The sequence below is a fragment of the Biomphalaria glabrata genome, chromosome 17 (assembly GCF_947242115.1).
Source record: "Biomphalaria glabrata chromosome 17, xgBioGlab47.1, whole genome shotgun sequence".
Classification (NCBI taxonomy): domain Eukaryota; kingdom Metazoa; phylum Mollusca; class Gastropoda; family Planorbidae; genus Biomphalaria; species Biomphalaria glabrata.
In genome coordinates this window covers 7,205,186-7,229,610 of record NC_074727.1, presented here as the reverse complement: position 1 = coordinate 7,229,610, position 24,425 = coordinate 7,205,186, and the positions used below count along the sequence as shown (strand labels likewise).

At 35.7% G+C, this 24,425-nt stretch overlaps 1 protein-coding gene and 1 long non-coding RNA gene across 2 annotated transcripts in view; both read left to right on the top strand.

Annotated features, from left to right (window-relative positions):
• The first annotated feature begins 40 nt into the window (after positions 1 to 40).
• LOC129923679 (uncharacterized) lies at positions 41 to 9,125 on the top strand. Its single transcript, XR_008775683.1, has 3 exons — positions 41 to 225; positions 3,084 to 3,389; positions 4,378 to 9,125. It is a non-coding gene; the product is annotated as an uncharacterized LOC129923679 (long non-coding RNA).
• A 5,293-nt stretch (positions 9,126 to 14,418) lies between these two features.
• Positions 14,419 to 24,425, top strand: part of LOC106051132 (uncharacterized) — a 44,389-nt gene continuing 34,382 nt past the window's right edge. Inside the window, exons 1-2 of the mRNA XM_056015864.1 lie at positions 14,419 to 14,605; positions 19,663 to 19,860. The gene's annotated coding sequence lies outside the window, so the exon portion shown is untranslated. The remainder of the gene's footprint in view (positions 14,606 to 19,662; positions 19,861 to 24,425) is intronic.

Sequence of the window (24,425 nt, the reverse complement as noted above, 5' to 3'; positions counted from 1 at the left end):
ACTAAATTTTGATTTATTTTTCTTTGACTAAAAAATAAATAAAAAAAAAGAATATAGTCGACATGTTAAGAACCATATAGTTTATTAAGAACTAAAAAAAAAAAAAATTCCTATGTTTATAAATAGATTTCCGGATATACTTTTCTTGGAAAAAAAAAACAACGTGTACGGTGTAACGCATTCCGAAATCGACTACCGGTGTGTTCCAATCTTCCTTGTACAAAGGTAATAGGTCATATAATATCTTTTAGCTTCCTAAGTAGTGCTGTAGTCATACTATCATCTGAAACTAAATGTATAGTAAAAACATGTTATATTTTGTTTTCGTTTGTAATCATTTTTTTGAATTTGATCTTATCGTATTTGATTGTAATCTTCATTGATTTATATTGAAGTCAAATGCAAGGGCTCGCTTCGTTAACACGTTGCAGTAGCCATATGGCTAAGCTGTAGGTGCTCGATCGTTGGTTTGTAGATCCGAACAGCTGTTACAGCTAAACCCAGGGGCGGACTGTGTGTTAAAATCGGCCCGGGCATTTCTATACCATCCGGCCCTTAAATTGTTTATTATATGATGGACATCCATTTCGTGGTCTGTCTGTCCTCAAAGTCATTCTGTTAAGTTTGATGATGTGTCGATAACTGAACGCATGCATACAATGAACTCTACTTTTTTTACGAAAAACAGCAGGCCTTACGTTGATTTTTAATCGCTAAAAGTGTGGGCCCTAAAATGATGAAGGATGTAGACTATTACATTATTTCGGAAAGTGTGTTAGATTAAATTACCATTATTCATTATACTATAGAGTCTGTAAAGATTTAAAAAAAAAACACGACGCTCAGACGGCCTCTTTTACAATAACTTATAATTATTGTTATTAAAAGTTAAATACGTTATATAATGGCATTCATGAGGCCCTTTAGGTGTCCCTACCGGCCCATTCGGGTACCGGCCCACCGGGCATTTGCCCGAATGCCCATATAGCCAGTCCGCCCCTGGCTAAACCGATGTAGGCGTATTAAGTTCTTAATGCACAACTTAAAAGAAACATAGGCAAGCTTCTTTTATCTTAACTTATTTATTACAGACGTTACTTTTTTTTTAAAAAATGGTAAATAAGTCCTACGCATTTCACGAGTCAATCTAGTCATGCATATTAATCAATGACTTGAATTCTGCTAAGTCGTTGGCTGATTCAGGCAACTTATTACATTCTCTTATGGCACTAGGGAAGAAAGAGTACTTGTACCAATTTGTTCTAGCATATGGAATAAGAAATGCGCCTCTATCTTTGGGTCTTTCTGAGTATTTCATTAGGTTTTGTTTTTCTATTTGTAAATTATGGTTCAATGTTTTATGTATTATAGCTACTTTACTTTTTATTCTTCTGTCCTGGCGTGCCACTAAGGTGAGGGATTTTACTAATGGTGTTACTCTAAATCAAATTTGAATATTCGTTTCGTATAAATCTCACTGTTTTATTTTGTATTTGTTCTAGTGTCTTTCTGTTCTCTGACAATGAGGGATCCCAAACAAAGGATACATAGTCTAATATTGGCCTAACAAACGTTAAATAGTATTTTATTTCTATGTTGTTATATGATTTGTAATAATAATTTATAATAATAATTTTGCTTGATTTTTAAATAATTTCATCAATATGAGTATAACAAAAAAACAACAAAAAAAACTACTGGAATATAACGTTTTTTTTTTGTTTTTTTTTAATTTAAGTTAATGTAGCGAAAATTAACAACTTTCTATTTCTAAGTAACTCCCTTTACTATTTAATGTACAATCTTGAATTTACTAGAAGTCAGTGTGTATATAAAGTTTCTGTATAAACTTCTCTCGAGAGCTTGATGCGTTACTATTGATTAAAAAATGTTTTGGCATTTTCTGGTACGCTATAATGCCCACATCAATGGAACCAGGACTTTCTAATTTATTAAGTAGGATTTTATTTTTGCAATAAGATTGTTATTATTACTAAAAAAAAATATTTTTTTGTGTGATTACACGAAAATAAAATGCAAAAAAAATAAAATAAAATAATAATAATAAAAAAAATCACTCCAGATGGATAACTAGAATATGCTTTCTCTGTTTGAGATGTCTCATGTTCAGAAAACGTATACAAGACTATACCAACCTTCCCCCCTTCCCAAAAAAAGTGTAGTTTATCACAAGTGAATTGTCACAGTTAACAAGGTGTCAGACGATTCATGAAATTCAAAGGCGTCACCCGATAGAAAATGCTACAAATTATTAAAAAGCTCATGGCCAAAAACATTTTTTTCTGTCATCTTTTAAATCACCTCTGCACCGTTGGAGCAATAACATGACAGATCATCCGACCAGGTCTTTCAATTCCTCGCTTTTATCATGTTTCATTCAGTGTGTGCCTATGTCTGCAGCAGCACTTCGCCATCGGACTCCATTCTGGACAATTCCTCTCAGATGGTTCCATGTCCAGACTGCCATTATTGCTTCTTGGTCTACCGACTTCCCCCATGTTTGCTTTGGTCTCCCAGCAATTGTCTTCCCGTGTTGGTTCTAGTCTAGAGCCTGTATTGCATTGTTTTCAGTTTGTAAAGACCAGCTTAGACGCCAACTTGCTTTTATTGACAGAGAAGAGAGCACCTGGTTGCAGGCGGCTTCAGAGCGAGACAGCTGGAGGTCACTCACAAAGGCCAGACGGCGAAAAGAAAATCTAAATCGCCCACCGACAGACAATGGTTTTGCCTGTGCTATATGTGGCAAAATAAGTAGGTCGCAGCTGGGGCTGCGTAGCCACGGGAAAATACTGCATTCCTCATTAACCTTAGGACTCGAAGACAAACCTTATTTAATAAGCTCACTCCAGCTACATCTGCACCATTTGATTTCTTGACGTTTTGGTGTTTGTTGAACTGATTCCCACAGGCGGTTGTTTGAGGCTTTGCAAGCTACATTTGCAAATCGCCAGTCACAAATCAGTTTTTTTAAAAAAAAAGCATAACTCAAGCCTTATTTAGAACCGTCCCTTCTCTTCACATTTAAAAAAAAAATTAAAAAATCATGTATTTTTTTTTTACAGGAAGAAATTGTTTCATAGATGACGAATTTATCCTTTTTCCTATCCCCTCTGTGTTTAATTTTTTTTTCACTAACGATGATCAGTGACGTCTGCGGAGGTAGCGCCTTACACAGACCGGTGCATCGGATAATATTTCAACCGAGAAAAAGGTCCCCTCATCAAAACTGCTTAGCTGGACAGTTCTTCAGTGACTCATTGAATCAGTGCCAAACATGTCCACAAGGGACATTTAGGACAGAGTCAATGGCACGGGATGCCAGGCTGGATGGTCATTGTCAAGTTTGCGATATAGCAGACGACACAGCAGTAAGAATATTTACTTTTGTCTTAAAACTACAACGAAAATTTTACTTACCAACATTTAATACTTAATGAAAACCCTGGCAATGCTTCTCAGCATCAGATTAGTGCTCGGGTGGAAATGGTCATTAGGGGAGGCATTTACGAAAGCCAAAAAGACCCCCTCCCTGGAGTGCCTAATACAGAGCTCATTACATTGGCGGGGATGGAAGCCCCAAATAACATGTCATTATCCACACATCGTTCCTTAAGGAACCGTTATATAGAGGACCCCTCCATGACTGATGTGGTACAGAGAAGGATTATGGGGAAGTTTTCGCGGTGTGCTCGCCCTTTGGCCTCGCTTCAAACACGAACGTCTTGGAATACGATCCATCGATAATAGGGATGTAACAAAGTACAACTGCTTGGATCTTTGTTCAGACAGGCAGATTGGGATAAGCCTGCGTAGACCTAGAGTTCCAAGAGTCCTAGAGTCAACTTTTAGGACAACTTCAAAGAAGAATACTAACAAAACATAAATTACTCAGGTCTCAGAAAGACAAAAAAATAATAATGGCACATTTTTAATCCCTTATGCAAATTATTACAAGCGCTCATGAAAACCAATTTCTTCCCTTCTTCTTCTTCGTTCTCCTTGTTATGTTGGATAATTTATGCAATTAGACCAATATATGAGATGAACTGCACAGAGGTTTCCAAATCAGGCAGCTCTCCAGATAGTTTTCTTTCGAAAACCAAATGACTTATCAGAGTTTTAAGTCTCAGACATGCACGACGCACCATTAGATTCACACTTGGACGCGCGTAGGGCGTAACTATCCTCTGTGAAGAAGAAACGTCTGTAACATAAGCTTATAAGATAAGTTAAGATAAGTTAAGATAATGCTTTACTCACAATAAATATACATTATATTGTTAAAGAAATTTAAACCAAGTTTTCCCACATTGATTGAGATTTTATTTTACTATTTGGTTTCTTAAAAAACAAAAGATAGTGCGGCATCCATGTAACGCGACAAGCAACGCTGTAATTGGCTGCATGGAAAAATACCATAAAGTGAGAGTGGAAGACAACATCTACCAATGCAAGGCATGCTCCACGTGCGGTCTAGGAGTTGACCTCTTCCGAGACTTCGAGGTACGCCCATGCACAGAAGAGGTGGACGCCCTATGTTGTTACGAGGCCCACGACGTGCTCTGGAAAGGTCAGTGCACCCATAGAGATGACGTTCCAGTAACAACGACTTCGACCCACGTCAACAGGGAGACTCAGTCCACTGTAGGTAAAAATGTTTCAGCCCTTCACGGGCAACTATTACGGTCCTCTAATCCACATATAAATGGTTCTGTGGCAGCAAATGACTCAATATTGCTACATTGTAAGTTTGTTATGACTTTATCATATATAATAATAAAAATAAATTTTTATTTGTTAGTCGATTGATAGTCACTTATTGTTAGGACAATCTATTTTTTACAAGGCTTATATCAACTCACTCTGTCTATCTGCCTGTCTGTCTGTCTGTCGGTATGGTAAAAAGTTTGTATAAGTTGTTTCTCTCACACTTAAACTCGAGTTCAGCTGAAATATTTCACGATTATTTCTTTTACCTGACAACATAAGAATAAAAAAAATATTAACCAATTTTTTAATGAACTATTGGTAATTAATTATTTTGTTAGTTTAAACAAGGGAAAGAAATCGTACTTGACAGAGGTGGTGGTATAAGTTGAAGTAATCCCACCGAGGACTCAGTTCTGAGTGAACATCTATATATATAATTCTCTTCTTCCCTCAAAGAGTTTTGTCGAGCTGTAAGGACTGAAGGAAAGATCACTCTGCGGATAGTCCACGAGAAAACAAGAGGGGGAGGGGGGGGAGAACACGTAGTCACAAAATAGCAGGGCAGGACCGTTGCAATATCACCCTTTTTATTATTATTTCTACCTCACGTTAAAAAAAAAGGGGGGGGGGAGTAATCTACTTTGTAGTAACTATCGAGGCGACAAAGCACGCTCAAAAGTTTGGACACAATGGAAAGATCACTCTTTTATTTTTGCAACTCGGACGGAGGGAGTTATCCTAGGTAATTTAAGAGCGAAAAAAAAGAGAATTTTCGTCTGTATATTTCAGGAGATTTGTATGAGTTTTCAAAAAGATTTTTAATAATTTCCGGATATTTCCAGGGCTTTTTTCGTATATTTTGCAATTTCAGGAGATTCCCAGGACCTCCTGACAGGAGGCCGAGGGAAATCTGTTATAAGTTATAAAATGGTTTAATTTAATAATTTATACACCTAAAATTAGCGCGGATCCTATAAAAGTGCTGGGCCCACTGAGGTCGCATAGGTTGCAGTTGCCCTGTAAAATAGCGGCTTATGATACGCCTCCGGTCGACTAGTTTTTTTTTTTTTATGCATTTAAACAAACGGTCATTCACCAAGATTAACTCCCTTTTCCTTCCTCATTTCACAACTGGTCAGACAAGTTATAGGATTATTATTCATATGGGAAGATAAAAGCTAAACAAAAACTATTGGTAAAAATATTTCTAATCGCACCTATTTATTATGTCTAGGCCATCACAATGTCAAAAGTACATGAATTATCCAATCTAATTAATACAATTAGGCCTAATATAAGCTTTGCTTTTTTAAAAGTAATTTTTTTTAGTTTTCTTGTTCAATTAAATATAAGGACCATGAGGAAATTAGGCCTTCGCTAAAACTGCCATATTTACATACATACGTTCAATATTTCAGTGTATCATCGAAAATAGTGTTCAATTAATTCATTTAAGATATGCATTTAATAAATAATGGGCATTGCCTTCGAGTCCGAAGGTAAAGGATGAGTGTAGTATTTCTCGTGAATACAGAGACCCTATAGCAACCTACATAATTTGACACACCTGTTACAGACTAGGCCATTATCCGCCGGGTCAATTATGATCCTCTGTTTACCGTCTGCGATGTCTTCGGCAAAAGTTTCTCTTTAGGGTGTTAAATGTGTCTAGCAACACTTGTAAAGAGTTCTCTCTCTCTCTCTCTCTCTCTCTCTCTCTCTCTCTTAGGATCTCCTTGCTGCCAGCTGTTTTCAGCTATGCATTTATATTTAATAAACATCGAATACAGACGTTCCTTACTAGAAGAAGATAATTAGGGCGTACATGTATCAATGTGTTAATCAAGGCACGCAAGATTATTGGAGACTGAACTCAATTGATTGATTGAATATGAAATGAATTTTCCAAGTGTTTCCTCAACGCAACATTCTGTGTTCATTGCAAAGCCTTTATCAACTCTGTCTGTCTGGAACAAATTGTTTTACAAGTTATTTCTCCCATTTACCATTCTCGGATCAAGTTGAAACTTTGCTGATATATTCATTGTCGATGACAACACAGGAATCAATTGATAATTTGACCATATTGTTTTATCAATTACTTGTAATACTTTTTTTTAATTACATAGAGACAAGTCTAGCTAAAAGGAGATAAGCCTTGTGTACAGAATTAGGTCCTTACCTAAATATTTGAAACGAACGATAGATAGCGATACATCCTTCTATTTTCTTAAGCACTTGTCTACCTCAGTGGCCAGCGTGTCGGCCTTCCACCAATTAGGCTTGAGCCTTTGAGTTCGAATTCAAGTCGAGAAACATTTTATACAAAGCTTATCTCTGTCTGTCTGTTTGTCTGTCTAGTAAAAAGTGTGTACACGTTATTTCTCCCACAACCATTCTCGGAACAAGCTGATGAAACTTCCCACTATTATTCATTGACATAAACAAGACATAATTCAATAACAAAAGTAAACAATAAGACAATCTTCTTCCTCGTTCTCATTTTTATGTTGGAGCATTCAGATGACTAGACCAATATATGAGATGAAATGCACAGTGGTTTCCAGATCAGTTCAGTCTCCATATAGTTTTCTTTCTATAAGGCAATTAATTATTGATAATTATTTTGTTTAATACTTTAGTATTCCCAGATATGGCTAAATTTGTTACATTTAGTCCACATTAATAATTGTCAACGCCAATTCTCCCTCACGCGTTCTTCGATCAAGGTGATACTTATATATTATTTATTGTACCTAACGAAACACGAATTAATAAACAAAAATACTCAATCATTCAATTACTTAGTTGTAATTAATTATTTTGTTTGATATCGAATAAGGCAAATCAATTGTTCATTTAAGGACGGAGTTCTTCCCCTTTAAGCTTTGTTGCTTTTTTTTTAAATAAAAAAAAAGGGGGATTTGAAAAATATTTTGCTTGTTTTAATTGCTTTATTTAAAATCCGATTCGAAAGCATTGTTCCAGATATCCCATCCTCCCACGCCACCCCCCTCTCCAACTGGTCCACAAAAGTGATTGGTGATTGGACCATAGCGCATTAAGCAGGTATTAAAACAAACTATTGATAAAAATATTTCTATTTCGCATTGTTAATCTATTGTTATTTTAAATCTATTAAAATTTATTGCCGGATTGATATAAAACAATTGATACAATTACACTTAATACACAGATTTATTGTTTTAACTCTTTCTCTCCTTAATTATTCTCGAAGTTCCGATGGAATTATTCATTTTGCTCATTTGTGTTTCACTACCCTGTCATGATTACACTTTAATAACGTTTGTGTATGTAATCAGGAAATGTTATAGTAGGTCTAGTTTATAAAATGAAAAATTAATTTAATTGAATGGGTTCAAATCAACGTTGGTATCGTCAGTTCGGAGGGAAAGAGTTAAAACTTTTTCAAAATATTATACTTCTATTACGGTCGTGTAAGGAAAATGAGGTAGTCTAGGCGAATCAAGTCGCGGTATTGATTCAAAGCCCATGAGCTGAATTCTTTGCGAAGAGTGTTGAGACTGAACAGCTAGAGTAAAAAAAATCTACACTTATCAGCCTCTCTATCATTGTATCCATGCTTGTATCGTTATGCTTCTGTATAATCGCATCTGTTCCTGTATCATGGAAGCTGCATCTTTGTATCAGATGTTCAAGTCTTGGTATCATTGTTGATCTCGCCATGTTATTGTGTGTACTAATTTCGCATGTGTCTTTGTATCAATGTGTGTCTTTGTATCATTTGTGTCTCTGTCAATGTGTTTCTTTGTATCAATGTGTGTCTTTGTATCATTTGTGTCTCTATCAATGTGTGTCTTTGTATCAATGTGTGTCTTTGTATCAATGTGTGTCTTTGTATCAATGTGTGTCTTTGTATCAATGTGTGTCTTTGTATCAATGTGTATCTGTGTATCAATGTGTGTCTTTGTATCAATATGTGTCTTTATATCATTTGTGTCTCTATCAATGTGTGCCTGTGTATCAATGTGTATCTTTGTATCAATATGTGTCTTTGTATCAGTTTGTGTCTCTGTATCAATGTGTGTCTCTGTATCAATGTGTGTCTATGTATCAATGTGTGTCTTTGTATCAATATGTGCCTCTGTATCAGTATGTGTCTTTGTATCAACATATGTGTTTCTCTCTCTCTCTCTCTTTTACGCGCTCTCTTTCTCTCATTCTCTTTCATGCTCTCTTTCTCTCTCTCACCCCCTCTCTTCCTCTCTCTGTCTCTCTATCTCTCATTCTCTCACTCTTGATTTAATTATTGTTTACCATTGCTATAGTAATTCATTTCCTCTTCGCCAAAAATAATTTATTTGGAGAATGTCATTGTTACTCCCCATTGTAGTGTTTTTACCTATTTGTAAGTGTAAAAAAAAAAAGGATACACCGTCTATCTCAATGAAACGCTACAAGCATGCAACCATAGCAACGCATAAAAGCATGCCAAGGGAGAGAACAAAAAAATCTCAATAAAATTTGCAGAAACCTGTCAAAATATATTTTGCCCACGAGTTTTGTTGTTTTTCTTTCAATAACTTTGGTAGATGTTTGTGTTTGGTTGTGTGAAAGTCTAAAACGTGTGCTATAACTTGTAACTTATATATTGAACACGTTTCTTCTTTAATGGAAGACATCTTACACTCCAATATGTACTATTTCATCATAATATGAATTAACTTCTTTACAAACTTTAGATTGTTACGCATTGTGACTTTTTAAAAAACATGTTGTTTTTTTTAAGAAACTTATAAAACTTCGAATGCAAAACAAAAAAATATATACTAGAATCAAAACATTTCAAATTATGATTTTGTTAACACATTTTAAATCTATTTTTAAATTTACAGTTGCAATGCTGTGCAATCAATCATGGTCATATATTGGTCTCCGATTCTATAAAGGGCAATCACCCCTCCTTCACACTGACGAATCTGAATATGTGTTTAGCACTGGTCTCCTTGGGGGCGTTTTCGAGATTTTGGTAGGGGCGGTAGGGGGCGCAGGCACATATATATTTTTGAAGTGAATTACTATTCAATTAACAGTTTTAACTAGTATAGTTCGTTGTAGCTGTTTAATGCTGTGTGTATTACCTTATACAAAAAAAGTTTCAATAGCCTTAGTACAACTTACGATAATCTCAAATTTTAGATATTGTCAACTTTTATATATACTAAAGAGGAGACAATAATCAGTGCCGAATAGTATCTTAAAATCTTTTCGCTTTAATTGATAGAGATTTGTACCAATGGAGGACAAAAATACAACGTAATTGTTGCATCAGGCGTACAAAAATAAAGATGTGTTGGTATGCAATTTTTTCTTAAACGATATACTACAAAATTTGTCCACATTTTAGCACTAAAGAATCAAATTTTCTAAAGTCTCCCGTTTGAAGCTCAATTTTCTTTTTATTTAGTTGGCAACGTTGAATGTAAGTTGAGGGTCCTTGACATTGTTTAGATTATCGTGAAAAAATCTCTATTGAAGAAGGTACGATCGTACTGACGTACACAATTATGTCATGATTACTGCTGGAAATGTTGACACTCTAATATTAACAAAAAAAGCCTTTTCTCAATTTATTTTTTCGGATAAATTGCAAAAATATAAAAGGTGAGTAAAATGACCTGGAAGTACCACAATACCAAGAACCAACACTTTTTTTTTAAATTATTTTCTGACACCTGATATCGACAAACGAAGTTTTTCTTACTTATTTCCCAACACGGTTGTAATGACTCTTCGTTGTATAAAATGTATCTTTCTGATTAGATAGGGGCTAAGTGCATGCATCTGTGAACATTGGATTTGATTATCTCACGTTCTCGGGGACAATTATCTGAAGATGTTTCTTAATATAATTTAAAGACGTATTAACGATTCGAATGAAAATGTTCCATGACCCATAAGTCCCGTTGTTCGACAGTAAAGTTGATAACGGAGACTGATAATGATTCCTTATGAGATAATAAAAGAATATTATACCCCCTCCTCCCACCTTTTTAGCCGTTCCAGATGTAGGCAGATTTTGTTTATAAATTCAAAATAACAGCGCGCCTCTAAGTAGCAGACGTTTGGAGTTGTGCTGGCAACATGACATCCTCGTGAAACTGAGGGACCTGTACATTTTCTGTCCCATTGGCAGCAGTGATGTTTGGAGGGTGAAATGGCAACATGACATCCTCGTGAAACTGAGGACCTGTACATTTTCTGTCCCATGGTCAGCAGTGAAGATTGGAGGGGAAATGGCAGCACTAAAGATGGATGTGATCTCGAGAATATAATAACAATAAGACAAGATGGCAACGAGAGTTTGTGTTTACACGAACTTTTAGGCGTCCCCGCGGGTCACTCATTCTCAGATATTGCTTTAGACGAGAATTTACAGCTAAACAACATTCACAACTTTAGTAAACTTCTTTGAAAGAAATTTTCAGGAGAAAAATAAAAATGTAAAAAAATGGACTTTGGCCTATACAAAAAAAAAAAGCAGTATAAAGTAGACGTCATAAATGAGGAAGTTCGAAATATAATCACAATGACGATTGAGTCCCACGATGACCTACTGACCACTGTCGAAAAACGCAGACTAAAACTGTATGGCCATATCACTAGATCCTCAAGGTTTGTAAAGACTTTATTGCAGGAAACAGTACTTAAGAATTTAAACTCTTGATATTACAGATTTGGTGAAAGCAATTTTAAAGCTAGTGACGCTATCTTGCCTGTATGAGATTTTTAAAAATTATTTTAAACTGCCAACAGTGTTTATCTATTATTAGTAGTAAATATAGAAAGTATCAATCAATATTATCAAATTAAGGACTGAGAGGGGGGTAATCATTTGTGTGGCGCATCTGAATGGACCTCATTCACCAATCGTAAACAAACAACATTTAGCCACGTGGTGCTCTATCTCTTCTATATAATTTACGATCTCATGTTTAATTCATGATGGTTGTCACGTGACAGTTTTTTTTTTCGTTGTTTTATCAATAAGCTCACGTGACTAAATGTTGTTTGTTTAAGATTGGTGAATGAGGTCCATTATAAGTTGAAAAGGTAAAAACAAAAAAAAACAACACAAAAAAAAAAAAAACGGCGTACGGAAGCATATGGTTGGCCACCCCTGCTTCAAAGGAAGCCTTTTTTTTAAAAACTCTTTCTCTCGTATGATTTTCATCGCTCCGACGGAATTCTTCATTTATGCTTCAATAACATTTTCGTTTGTTATCAGAAAAAAGTTTTATTCACTCTTCTTATACAACACAAAGTCAAGTTTATAAAATCAAACATTCATTAATCAAATTTAATTTAATGAGCTCAAATTAACGATGGTATCGTCAATTGGTAGAGAAAGAGTTAAAAATTAAGGATACACTAAAAGTAATGACAACTCCAACTGTACATACGACAATACTGCTACACGCTCACAACAGGGCCGGCCTGAGGTAATTGGAGGCGAAGCGAATAGGGAGGCCTTAGGTCAATTGAATATGGTGATCCCAAAATTAAATATAATTTTTTTTTAATTAAGACCGAAACTAGCGAATCAAATCAATTAATAGTTATAAACTGCTCTGTTTCTATAAGTTAAATTTCAGCGCCGACAGCACTAATGTACTTCACGGACGGTTTATGATCACCAGGTTTCAAACAATGTTTCGACATTTCACCATAAGAAAAAAACAATGGTCTCCTAAAATCTAAGTAGATCTAAACTTGGTAAACATAACTTTGAATAATAGTAGAGACTTACAGCCAGGCTAGAAAGATGACCAAGTGAAGTCAAATTGCTCCATGTCAAAGATATGTTGTAAATAATTTTGGATCAATCGAGAAACAGACAAATGTTTAGAAACAGACAAAAGTTTAGAAACAGACAAATGTTTAGAAACAGATAAAAGCTTAGAAACAGACAAAAGCTTAGAAACAGACAAAAGCTTAGAAACAGACAAAAGCTTAGTAACAGATGCACTAGTTCCCGACTTTTCTACTTAGAAGGACAGAAAAATGTTAGTAAATAAATGTTAGATCTATTCACTGTTAAAAAATGTCAGATAATAGTTTGTATTATTGTTTTATAGTTATACACTTAGATGTGTTTTCGGAAACAAAATGTGCTGAAAGGGAAATAGAACTCATAAAACATTTGTTTATTCATTTGTAACACCATTAAGAATGCGAAATCGACATTCACGGCTGGAAAGCACTAACTCTCGATCGCTCCTCATGGCGTGAAGCTGTGAGTCTCGGAGTCTCAAGATTTGAAGCAAGAAGAGTGGCCAGGGCGAAGAGCGCCCGAACCAACAAAAAGCTGAGAGAAGAAGCAGGCCTATCTGCAATTGACCTAACCGTATCCTAACCCACCCATGCCACGTAGGCGGCCGGCTTTTTAAAGTAAAGATTGGACTTTACAGTCATCTTCGAGTCCATAGGAAATGAGAAACATGCTCATCTTCGACCACGGAGGAGGAGCTATAAGTCGCTTAATTCTTTTCAGAAATTGTACAAGCATGACTTTAAAGACACTATTACTTGCTGGGAGTCCTAACTAAATCAAACCGAATGACACGACTAGACCTATTTATATAAATAAAAATGCTACACTCAGTGGCGTAGCTAGGGTGTTTGATGCCCAGTGCGGCATCGCCTCATGATTTCCCCCCCCCCCCCCCCCCACCCCCGATATAAAACAGTAAAAATACGCCATTATACGTTAACCAAATATACTAAAAAAAAACTTTTACAAGCTTTCTTGGTCACAAAACTATCAAGAATTTTATCGAAATCTGTTTTCCACCAATGGCCTAGTTTGTGAAACGCATTGCTGATTGGTATTAATTTATGATCAACTTAATTAAGTCTGAAAAACTTCGCTCGCATAAAGCCACACTTTCCGCAATTGTCAGAAATATGTAAAAAGCTGATAATGCTACCATGTGAGTCTCATCGCACTAGGGCACCGTGTTGAGAAATCTATTCTCTGATAATACGGACAAGGAAAGCGGCAATTCGTTGCAGAGTTCCCCTGTCTCCGTACAGGACCAACTTGCCATGCGTTCCAGTTTCGTTTTCACACAAATGGCCATTTTTGGGGTGTAGTAATGCGCTCTTGTAAAGGATGTGGTTAACCGTCTAGATATCAGTGACCACAGCCAGACTTATCAATCATGAGCAACGCCAATAATATTTACACAAAGGCAAAATGAATAATTTTTTAAATCAAATACAGTAGTTAGTGTTTGTTCATGTATGTCAATGTGTGCAATTCTTACTGAGAAATTTTATGCTCAGTGTGAAGCCCCTCATCAACTTGATGCCCCGTGCGGCCCGCACCACCCGCACATGGCTAGCTACGCCACTGGCTACACTACTTGTCTTGGAATGTCTTTTGGTAAATGTGCCAATACATTCGATAACTCAATTGTTTTGTCACAAACTACATTCGTCTTATTGGGAGAAGGGGGCCCACCAAGATATTCTTGAACCCGGGCCCACGGATGCCTTGCAATCGTAGGCCCTAGTCACCCCGGCTGCCTAGTTTGACTATGCCTGAGGCTGTCCGCTTACAATCACTGACATTTTCTCCTATACCAAAACTTTAAATGAAAAAAAAAATAATATAAAGGGAGAGAATTCATTTTTATTAACAGGAAGGTAAGAGATCAACTGAGGGCACACATGGGGGAGACACGAACTAAATGGGACAGTACACACTGTTGACACACTCGTGTACGACAAATACGTTGGTCTTAGATCCAGTGACAAGGGATTGCAGCCTAGTCCCGTGTTTTGTATTTCATATGTAGGCCTAGCTGTTCTCTTTAAATGTAAACAGGTAATAGAAGTAGATCTAGATCTAATACTAAATAGGATCTAATCTTTAAGCTATAGTACTAGTCATAGTGTTCGATCAAACTTTTGATTGATATTTTCAGACATCATAATGTGACGCATAGATTCTAGATTTCTGACGAATAATGTGTAATTCAAATATAAAGATGACAGAAGGTTTATGATTAGACCATAAGCATACCTAAATGTAATCCTTAAGATTATTATAGTTCTTAACATGCTTATGTCTTTTTTTTTTGTTTTATAATCTAGTCACGACCCTCTTGGGAGTAGAAGAACGATGGAACAATTATATGGAATTTCTGGGGGTCTTTTCCAACGTGTAAAACTTTTAAACAATTTTGAGCATTGGGTGTTACTTTTTTTTTTTTTTTGTTATCAGTGTTTCTCAAACTTTTTCCTTAACGGAACACTTCGCTTATTTTTTAAAGAGAGATTAATTAAAGTGCTGGCCTACTAGTTCATTATTCTAGTTCGTGGAACACAAATTCAGGCCTTGCGGAAAACTACGGTTCCGCGAAACACAGTTTGGGAAACACTGAATAAGAGAATACGTTTGCAGACAACTGAATCAGACTGATTTTATTTTAATTGTCGCAGTTTAAACACTTTTAACTATTTAAATTACTATCCATCAAACGGACGAAATTCCTTCAGTAGAATCATTGAATGCGAACAAACTGAAACGGCATTTTAAAAGCAAGCATCCGACCACAAGCTTTGACCACAAATTTCACTTATTTGTAATTTAGCTTTAAGCAGAAATATGTGGGCCCCTATTCCACTAAATAAATTTTAATATTGTATCGCGATTAATTAAATACATTTGGTTTCTAAACTCTGGTTTCACAAAATGCAAATATCATCAGCGAAAGCAGAGTTATAGAATGTGACGATAAATGACTATAAATAAAGAAGTTTGATTTCTGAATCTAGAGTCTAGTAGGTTAAGTTTATACACAATATAATTTGAGTATTCCAGATACCTCATAACCAAAGACGCCTCATAACTCAAGATGCCTCATAACCCAAGATGTCTCATAACCCCTAAATGCCCCATAACCCAAGATGTCTCATAACCCAAAATGCCTCATAACGCAAGATGCCTCATAACCCCTAAATGCCCCATAACCCAAGATACCTCATAGCCCAAGATGTCTCATAACCCCCAAATGCCCCATAACCCAAGATGCCTCATAACCCAAGATGTCTCATAACCCCTAAATGCCCCATAACCCAAGATGTCTCATAACCCCTAAATGCCTCATAACCTAAGATGCCCCATAACCCCAAGATGTCTCATAACCCCTAAATGCCCCATAACCCAAGATGCCTCATAGCCCCTAAATGCCTCATAACACAAGATGTCTCATAACCCAAAATGCCCCATAACCCAAGATGCCTCATAACCCAAAATGCCTCATAACGCAAGATGCCTCATAACCAGCTCTTTTAAGATTAGAACATGAGCCATTGAGTCCGAGCCTCCGAGATACTCGTATTTTCAATGTTACATAAGACACGATTTAATGTACTGCTTTGAAATACTTTTAACAATTCCTCAAGTTAACCCTCAACACTGTGAAGAGACGAAATCTCTCAGAGGACAGATGAGATGAATGTAACAGCCTGTATTATAATGCTTCCCACACCTATGGTATAGGCCTACTTTTGGCCCGTGAAATGTTATAGCCATTACCTACTCATTAAAATAATAAGAGTTTTAAATTTTATTCCTGAACTTCAATCGGCCTCTTAATTTCATATCTAGATACAGATTAGATCTAACATCTCCCTAATTGTGTACATATAAAGACACGCAAGCGTGCATATATTTTCTATTTTTTAAATAATTAAATAAAACAATAAAATTAAAATCAATTCCTTCTGTATGAAGCTTATATTGGTCTATCATTTCCATTTATTTCTTCATTATTGCAAGGGGGAATTCCCGATAGAGCCGTTTGACGTAATTTGTCACATGATTCTTCGATGTCAATCGGAACAATTTCATTGATAAAAAGACTAAAAGAAACATTTAATTTTAAATTATCGTGAAAAACTCTAACTGCCAAATCAATGTTTTCACTATGTGACCAATGAGCGAGTATTTTTGTCCCCAAAGATAGGCCTATTTGACCTATACATAAACTGTCAAATTTCTCGGGAAATCGTTACAGCCGTTTTCAAAATATGTGTCCACTTATGAAGAGTTTTCAAGCTAATAAATATGGCGAATTGTAAAACTGACAGTGATATGCTAAATGTAAATTGCGGGGCACTATGTCCACCAGCCTAAGGCTGGCCCTGTATATAGGTCACGTTGTGTACGCGTCATGGTTCCAAGTAGAAGCAGAACGTTTATTTCCTTTTAAATTCATTTTTTTGAGGAGCCTAGACATTTTCGAATCTCATCATAAAAGATTTAGCAGGTAAAGGGAGATGATTTTGTTTCCACTAGATCAGCGATGCTCAACCTAATTCGACCTGTGGGCCATTTTAATTTCCGACTCTCATGTCGCGGGCCACATGACCAAAAAATGTACAAAAAATGAAATGAAATTGACCTGAAACAATTCATTAGAAACGTGTGGATCTAGTACTTATATTAATTAAATGGACTTTGGAAGTTTATCTCTCTTTGTTTACGCGTCGGAAATTGGCTTCATTTCTCTACTTAAAATGTGAGCATCATTGTAGCTGCTCTGCCAACGACCAATTTTCTTGTATCTTTTTTGTGTTAATATTCCCATTGACGTAGTTTAACAATCGCGGCTCAAACCAAGAATGACGTGATATTTTTTTAATAATATTGTTTATATGTTGTTGTTTTTTTAAACAACCACTCTTTACAAAAAAAAAATATATATTTGCTTGTTAAATTGTTGCGCAAAAAAAAAAAGTAAAGATAGTTTTTCAACTTTTCCTGGTAGGCTCCAAATTAAGAATCCACTTGTTGTTTCTTCGGCTCTCCCATTTCATGGTACCAGTCTATCAGAGAAAAAGTTGTGGCCCTAACTTTGATAAAGCAACATTTTTCAACCTTTTTTTTTTTTGTTTGGAGGGAAGGGGAATTTTTTTTACACTTTGTACCGACGTTTCGGCGGCCGGATGAAACCACGTCGCGGGGCCGGATCTGGCCCGCGGGCCGTATTTTGGGCCTCACTGCACTAGATGGATGGTTGTGTTACTTTTTATTTCTAGACTGCGATAGGAAACCTGTAAATAGGAGAGATCAGCTTATTTGACAAGACTTTATTTTAACATTCGACAGAGGAGTTCAACAATTCTGACAAGACTTTATTTTAACATTCGACAGGAGTTCAACAATTATGACAAGACTTTATTTTAACATTCGACAGAGGAGTTCAACAATTTTGACAAGACTTTATTTTAACATTCGACAGGAGTTCAACAATTTTGACAAGACTTTATTTTAACATTCGACAGAGGAGTTCAACAATTCTGACAAGACTTTATTTTAACATTCGACAGGAGTTCAACAATTTTGACAAGACTTTATTTTAACATTCGACAGAGGAGTTCAACAATTTTGACAAGACTTTATTTTAACATTCGACAGAGGAGTTCAACAATTTTGACAAGACTTTATTTTAACATTCGACAGAGGAGTTCAACAATTTTGACAAGACTTTATTTTAACATTCGACAGGAGTTCAACAATTCTGACAAGACTTTATTTTAACATTCGACAGAGGAGTTCAACAATTTTGACAAGACTTTATTTTAACATTCGACAGAGGAGTTCAACAATTTTGACAAGACTTTATTTTAACATTCGACAGAGGAGTTCAACAATTCTGACAAGACTTTATTTTAACATTCGACAGAGGAGTTCAACAATTTTGACAAGACTTTATTTTAACATTCGACAGGAGTTCAACAATTCTGACAAGACTTTATTTTAACATTCGACAGAGGAGTTCAACAATTCTGACAAGACTTTATTTTAACATTCGACAGGAGTTCAACAATTCTGACAAGACTTTATTTTAACATTCGACAGAGGAGTTCAACAATTTTGACAAGACTTTACGCTTAGTTAACTCGACATTTCGTTTGCTAAGGTTAACCCATAAGAGTACTCCTTCTTACCTAGTGCTCTCAGAAGATGGAATGAGTTGACTGAATCAATCAGGAAAACCAATGACTTTATAGACTCCAATTTACATGCACAACTTGTTTAACCCATTGCGTAATTATCTTCTCTTTTAAATAAACACCTGTAATTTATAAGTTCAATTTTAAAGTTTTGTCATGTGTCGGATAGTGTTTATATTATGGCAGTCCCTCACCCCCCCCCCCCCCCACTCGGGTAGAAATTAAAGTTTTGTAAACAGATAAGCTTCTCGAAGTCTGAATATTACTATATATATATATATATATATATATATATATATATATATATATATATATATATATATATATATATATATATATATGACCTTTATATTTTATTTGCATATGAATGTCTGAGTGAGAACGGTTACGCTTGGTGACTATCAATTTGAGAATTATGCAGGCTATTTATAGAACAATTGTATCTCAAAGTAGAGGGATTATTGATCCCTATTTCTTAATAATGATGCTTATCATCATCACTCCTTTGAGTTCCTCATGGAACATAGGGCCTCGACAAAAACACGCCACTCTCCATGATGCCTATGGTGAACATAAATGTTTATCACAGGATAACTAAGTGTCCTTCCCTTCTCCTTTTTCGAGGTCCCCTTGCTTTCGCAATCATCACCATATTTAAGAAGCTATAGATGCCTCGTCGTGGGGAATGCACTTCGGACTGCCATTACGACCGTGATGATATCAATTGCCGTTCTCAAACAAAACAGAAAAAAAGATTATATATATATATATATTCCTTTGCGTCAATCTAAATATTACGCAGTAAACAGAATCATGTATGAAACAGTAAATGTCAGGGCCTATTTAGACACCCAGTCCGCCCTTGTTAATAGCTTAGGTGACGGGCATAGCCTTTAATAGTTTTTCTTTTATCGACAGAGTTCCAATAAAGAAAAAAAAAAAGCTACACACCATTGACTGAGGGTAATCAGAGCGTGTGACTCGTCACCACTCCTTCGTCGCTAGCTTAGACGTGCCGGTGGAAACGATGTGTAACTGTGTCAAGACTTCAAAACACACATTGTAATGATGGATACTTAAACCTGTCTCTTGATTGATAGCTAACTCTTTAAATTCGTAAGTTAATCTATTTCTGCCTATGGAATAGCCTGCATTTTGGTGTTATTAATCAATGAAAGCATTTTATGGCATCGATCTACTTTCTGTTTGATCTTGATCTAGATTCAAGTGTGTCATTTTTCTAAGAAAGTGCAGCACTTTCAGATCTAGGTCACGTATACCTGTCAATACGTTCACAATTTGTCTAGGCCTTGACCCTTTGCAATATTTTTTTTTTCCTGGACAGATATTAAGAACTTATTTCCAATGGACTTGATATTACTTTTATCTGCTTACTATGGCCATGGGTGTATTATTAGGCCCTTGTTTCATCAGCTTGCTATGGGCATGGGTGTATTATTAGGCCCTACTTTCGTCTGCTTGCTATGGGCATCAAAGAACTGGCGTATATCTTAATATAATGAATAATTTAATATATTAAACACATTCACAAAATGACGTCCGACCCTTATACATTTATAAATTAAATCATGCATGTCAATAATAATTTTAATAATAATAAAAAAATATTTCTTATCCATAAGGAAATTCGTCTTACAATTTGTGCATTACACCAAACAAAACATTTTAACTATAGAAAACCAAAATATACATTCACACCAGACTCACTCATAATTTACATGCGAAAAGTTTATATCAGAAAGTTTCTATTTAATGATTTGATTGCCTGGGGAACAAAAGAGTTCTCGTGTCGTTTGTCTTTACTATCGGTGTCTTTTATCTCCTTTGTGATGGTAAAATCACAAAATCCTGACTTAAAAAATGATTCTTAGCGTCCCCCGTCAGGGAAAACGCTGCTATTAGGTTTCTGCAAAAGGTCCGTCTGTACGTCTGTCACACTCAGATCTCGAAAACTAAAAGAGAAATGAAAAAATTATTTCACCATATGATGCGGCTTGCAAAGTTTAGGTGCAACGGCTACTCTTTGTTTTCTAAAAGCAAACCGTTTAGTTTATAAAACTTAATTATGCAAGTGATTTTATTTATTTTTTATTTAGTGCCCCCATTAGGATTAAAGCCACTTATTTTTTGTGCGTTTTGTCTGTTGGTCGGTCTGTCCGTCTTGTTAAGATAAACACTAAAAGCTACTGAAAATCTGATTAAACCTTTAATGTTCCTTCCGAAACATCGTTTTAAGTATCTATAATAGATTTTTCCGAATGTTTTTGTGAAAAACAAATTAGTGCCAATGTTTGCTCTTCTAACTTATATTACATTTAATTTCCATGCTTAAACGTTGCAAAAAACACATGATCAATTATATGTTGTTCCGGTTTTTAAAAAATGTAAATAGCATGTAAATGCTAAATGAAAATCTCTATACTGACTTATATTTCATTAACTATAATGTTGCTCCGGATAATGTTTTATACAAAGGAAATTACGTTAAATGATTGTCTGAAACCGCAAAATTGATTAATATTACACTTATTTTATTTGAAAATACGTCACTATAGTTTAATTATCGATATTAAATTTGTTCCGCATTTTCACCATAAAACAAATTTATGTCAAATGACTTTTTTTTTTCAAAAAAATATCGATAATAGGTAGCTCGGGATTTTAAAATAAAGTAATTTACTAGAAACGATTATTGAAAATCACTTTTTAGACTTATTTAACATTCAATTTTCTTGCTGGAACAATGCTGCAAATAATCCAACTTTTGTTCCTGAACTATGCCTGGGGAACTAAATACTTTTTGTGTCCTTTTGTCTTTGCTATCGGTGTCTTGGATCTCTTTTGTGATGGTAAAATCACAAAATCCTGACCCAAAGTGTGATTCGAAGCGGCCCGCGTCAGTGGAAAAGCCGCTATTAGGTTTGTGCAAAATATGCGTCTGTCCGTCTGTCACACTCAGATCCCCCAACGCGCCGAACAACACGGGAGGATCTAAGTCCAAGAAAGTTTAAGAATTGTCTCTAAGTTTAATTGATTTTACTAATGGTGTAACTCTAATTATATATTATATATATAATGGTTTTTTAATGGTTTTTATGTAGCGCTACTTTCATGCTTATTGCGTGCTCAGAGCACTTTGGTCCAATCTCATTTGTGGACCAGTGAGTGGAGGGGGTATCTGGGAGAAGGTTTTTCCATGCTGCCTTTAGGTGCTAAGGAAACACAGCTCTGCTTGAGTCGGGTGTCGAACCTCAATCCCCCTTCATAGGTATCCAAGTTCAAGTTCGACAACGGTATAAATATATGCAACTTCTCTTATATATATATATTTAGCTTCTCTAGTTATAGTGTTTCTACAGCTATATGTGTTGTCCAGCTTGAGACTTTCTCGATTTCTTGTTCAATATCTAGGTGTACAATTCATAATCAAAACGTTTAACATCGAAGCGAGACGTGTAAGCCGTGTAGCAGTTCTAAAATTAATTCTCGTCTAAAGAGTTTATTGCTCATGACACTTAGTCACTTTCAGGCTAAAAGTGGTTTGACTATAACCAGGAAAAAGGTTGTTTTAAAATTTTATAGAAATCTTCAATATTCAGTAAAGATTTCCATCCAGTTACAATGTTAATTAAAGAATAATAAAATAACATAAAAAACTCGTTCTATAATAGCTACTTTTTAAAAACAATTTTATGATAGATTCACTTGACCGACTTATATAGTTAACCATAGGCTTAAGGTTTAGTATGACAATGTTCCTTGATATAATACAAACAGAAAACGCGAATCAGATCAGTGTTTTTTACAGTAAATATTAAGTATTACGCAAAATACCAGGGGCCCCCAAAGTGGTCAAGCCCCTACCGGGCCCCCAAATGATGGAAAATTCCTAGCTACGCCCCTGCAAAGTTCATTGTTGTCTTTGTGCCAAGTGTCTATTTCCCCTGTTTTTGTATGAACTGTTTTTGTTTAATTTTAACGAAAGGGAACAGTATACTAGTGTTGTCGACGGTCGTTGACATGTAGTACCCAAAACTGCTGGTAAGACAACTAGACCGCTGTAGGCGTATTAGATCTTAACAAATAAAGCTTGAAATCACTTGAGTAACTTCGTCTGCGAACAAGACTAAATAGAACTTTTATTATAATATAGACAAAATTAAGTGGGTATAAGTTAAAATAACTGTAGTAGACTTAAGTAATAATATTTCTGAACAAAATCTAACTCACTACAATAACACAACCTTTCAGTTTCACGTTTTGGAGTCGACTGTCCTAGCTAAGACCAAATGACGACAATGTCATAACTTTAACAATGTTAACATTTTGTAAAGGCACCAATCCATCTTTGAGTTATGAGTTAAAACTAAGTAAATGCACTAAGCCATCTTTGAGTTATGAGTTAAAACTTTGTAAAGACACTAAGCCATCTTTGAGTTATGAGTTAAAACTTTGTAAAGACACTAAGCCATCTTTGAGTTATGAGTTAAAACTAAGTAAAGACACCAAGTCATCTTTGAGTTATGAGTTCAAACTTTGTAAAGGCACCAATCCATCTTTGAGTTATGAGTTAAAACTTTGTAAAGGCACCAAGCCATCTTTGAGTTATGAGTTAAAACTTTGTAAAGGCACCAAGCCATCTTTCAGTTATGAGTTAAAACTTTGTAAAGGCACCAAGCCATCTTTGAGTTATGAGTTAAAACTTTGTAAGGGAACCAAGCCATCTTTGAGTTAAGAGTTAAAACTTTGTAAGGGAACCAAGCCATCTTTGAGTTATGAGTTAAAACTTTGTAAGGGAACCAAGCCATCTTTGAGTTAAGAAGTCAAAACGGTTCTAGACCACCAAACATTTTTAGTTACCAGTTAGAAAAATTCTAGGACATCAAACGTTCTTTTAGTTGCCAGAGAAAGACACATCTCAAATATCTATAAAGCCCAATAACAATTAGTATAACTTGGGACTAGCTACTGCTGTAATAACCATTTTTGGCGCCAAAATTTGCATTGTGAGGCTTTTCCCTTTTGTTGTTTCTTGAGCTAGAAGAATGCTAAACGCCTGGGAATGTGGGAAACGATGTTGAAACTCTTGTGTTGGAGTAGCTCTTCGTTTGGCAGCGCTCTAACTAAGTCTAGGAGCAGAACCGTGGTAAAAAGTGGGCTCAGTAAGATCTTTGTCTCTGTGGCATTTTAAGTCTGGAGAGACCATCTTTTCCCTTTGCAACTTCCTGTATGACTAATGAGGTCGATAAGATAGGGCTTGGAAACAGCGAAACATTCGCGATCCAAACAAGATAAAGGTGGGCTGGGGGGTGGAGGTATACAGAAGAGTCCACTCTCGTCATTTTTCGGATCTGCCTCTGTCTCAATAGAAAGTTATTTGATTCGCGTGCCTCTATTGCAAATACTTTGCAAGACTGAAGACAGAAGTCTCTGTACCAGTTACCAAAAGCCATTTCCTGATCAGGAGATCCAGGTAATACTTCGGCATTAGAAACGCTTTATAAACAAGCACATTTCGGTGTATACATAAAATGGGGAGTGGGGGGGGGGGTGGATGCGTGGTTCAGCGCTTGGCTTCCGAGGTCCTGGGGTCCTGGGTTCGAATATCGGTGAATACTGGGGTTTTGAAGCTCGGGATTTTTAGCGCGTTCCTGAGTCCA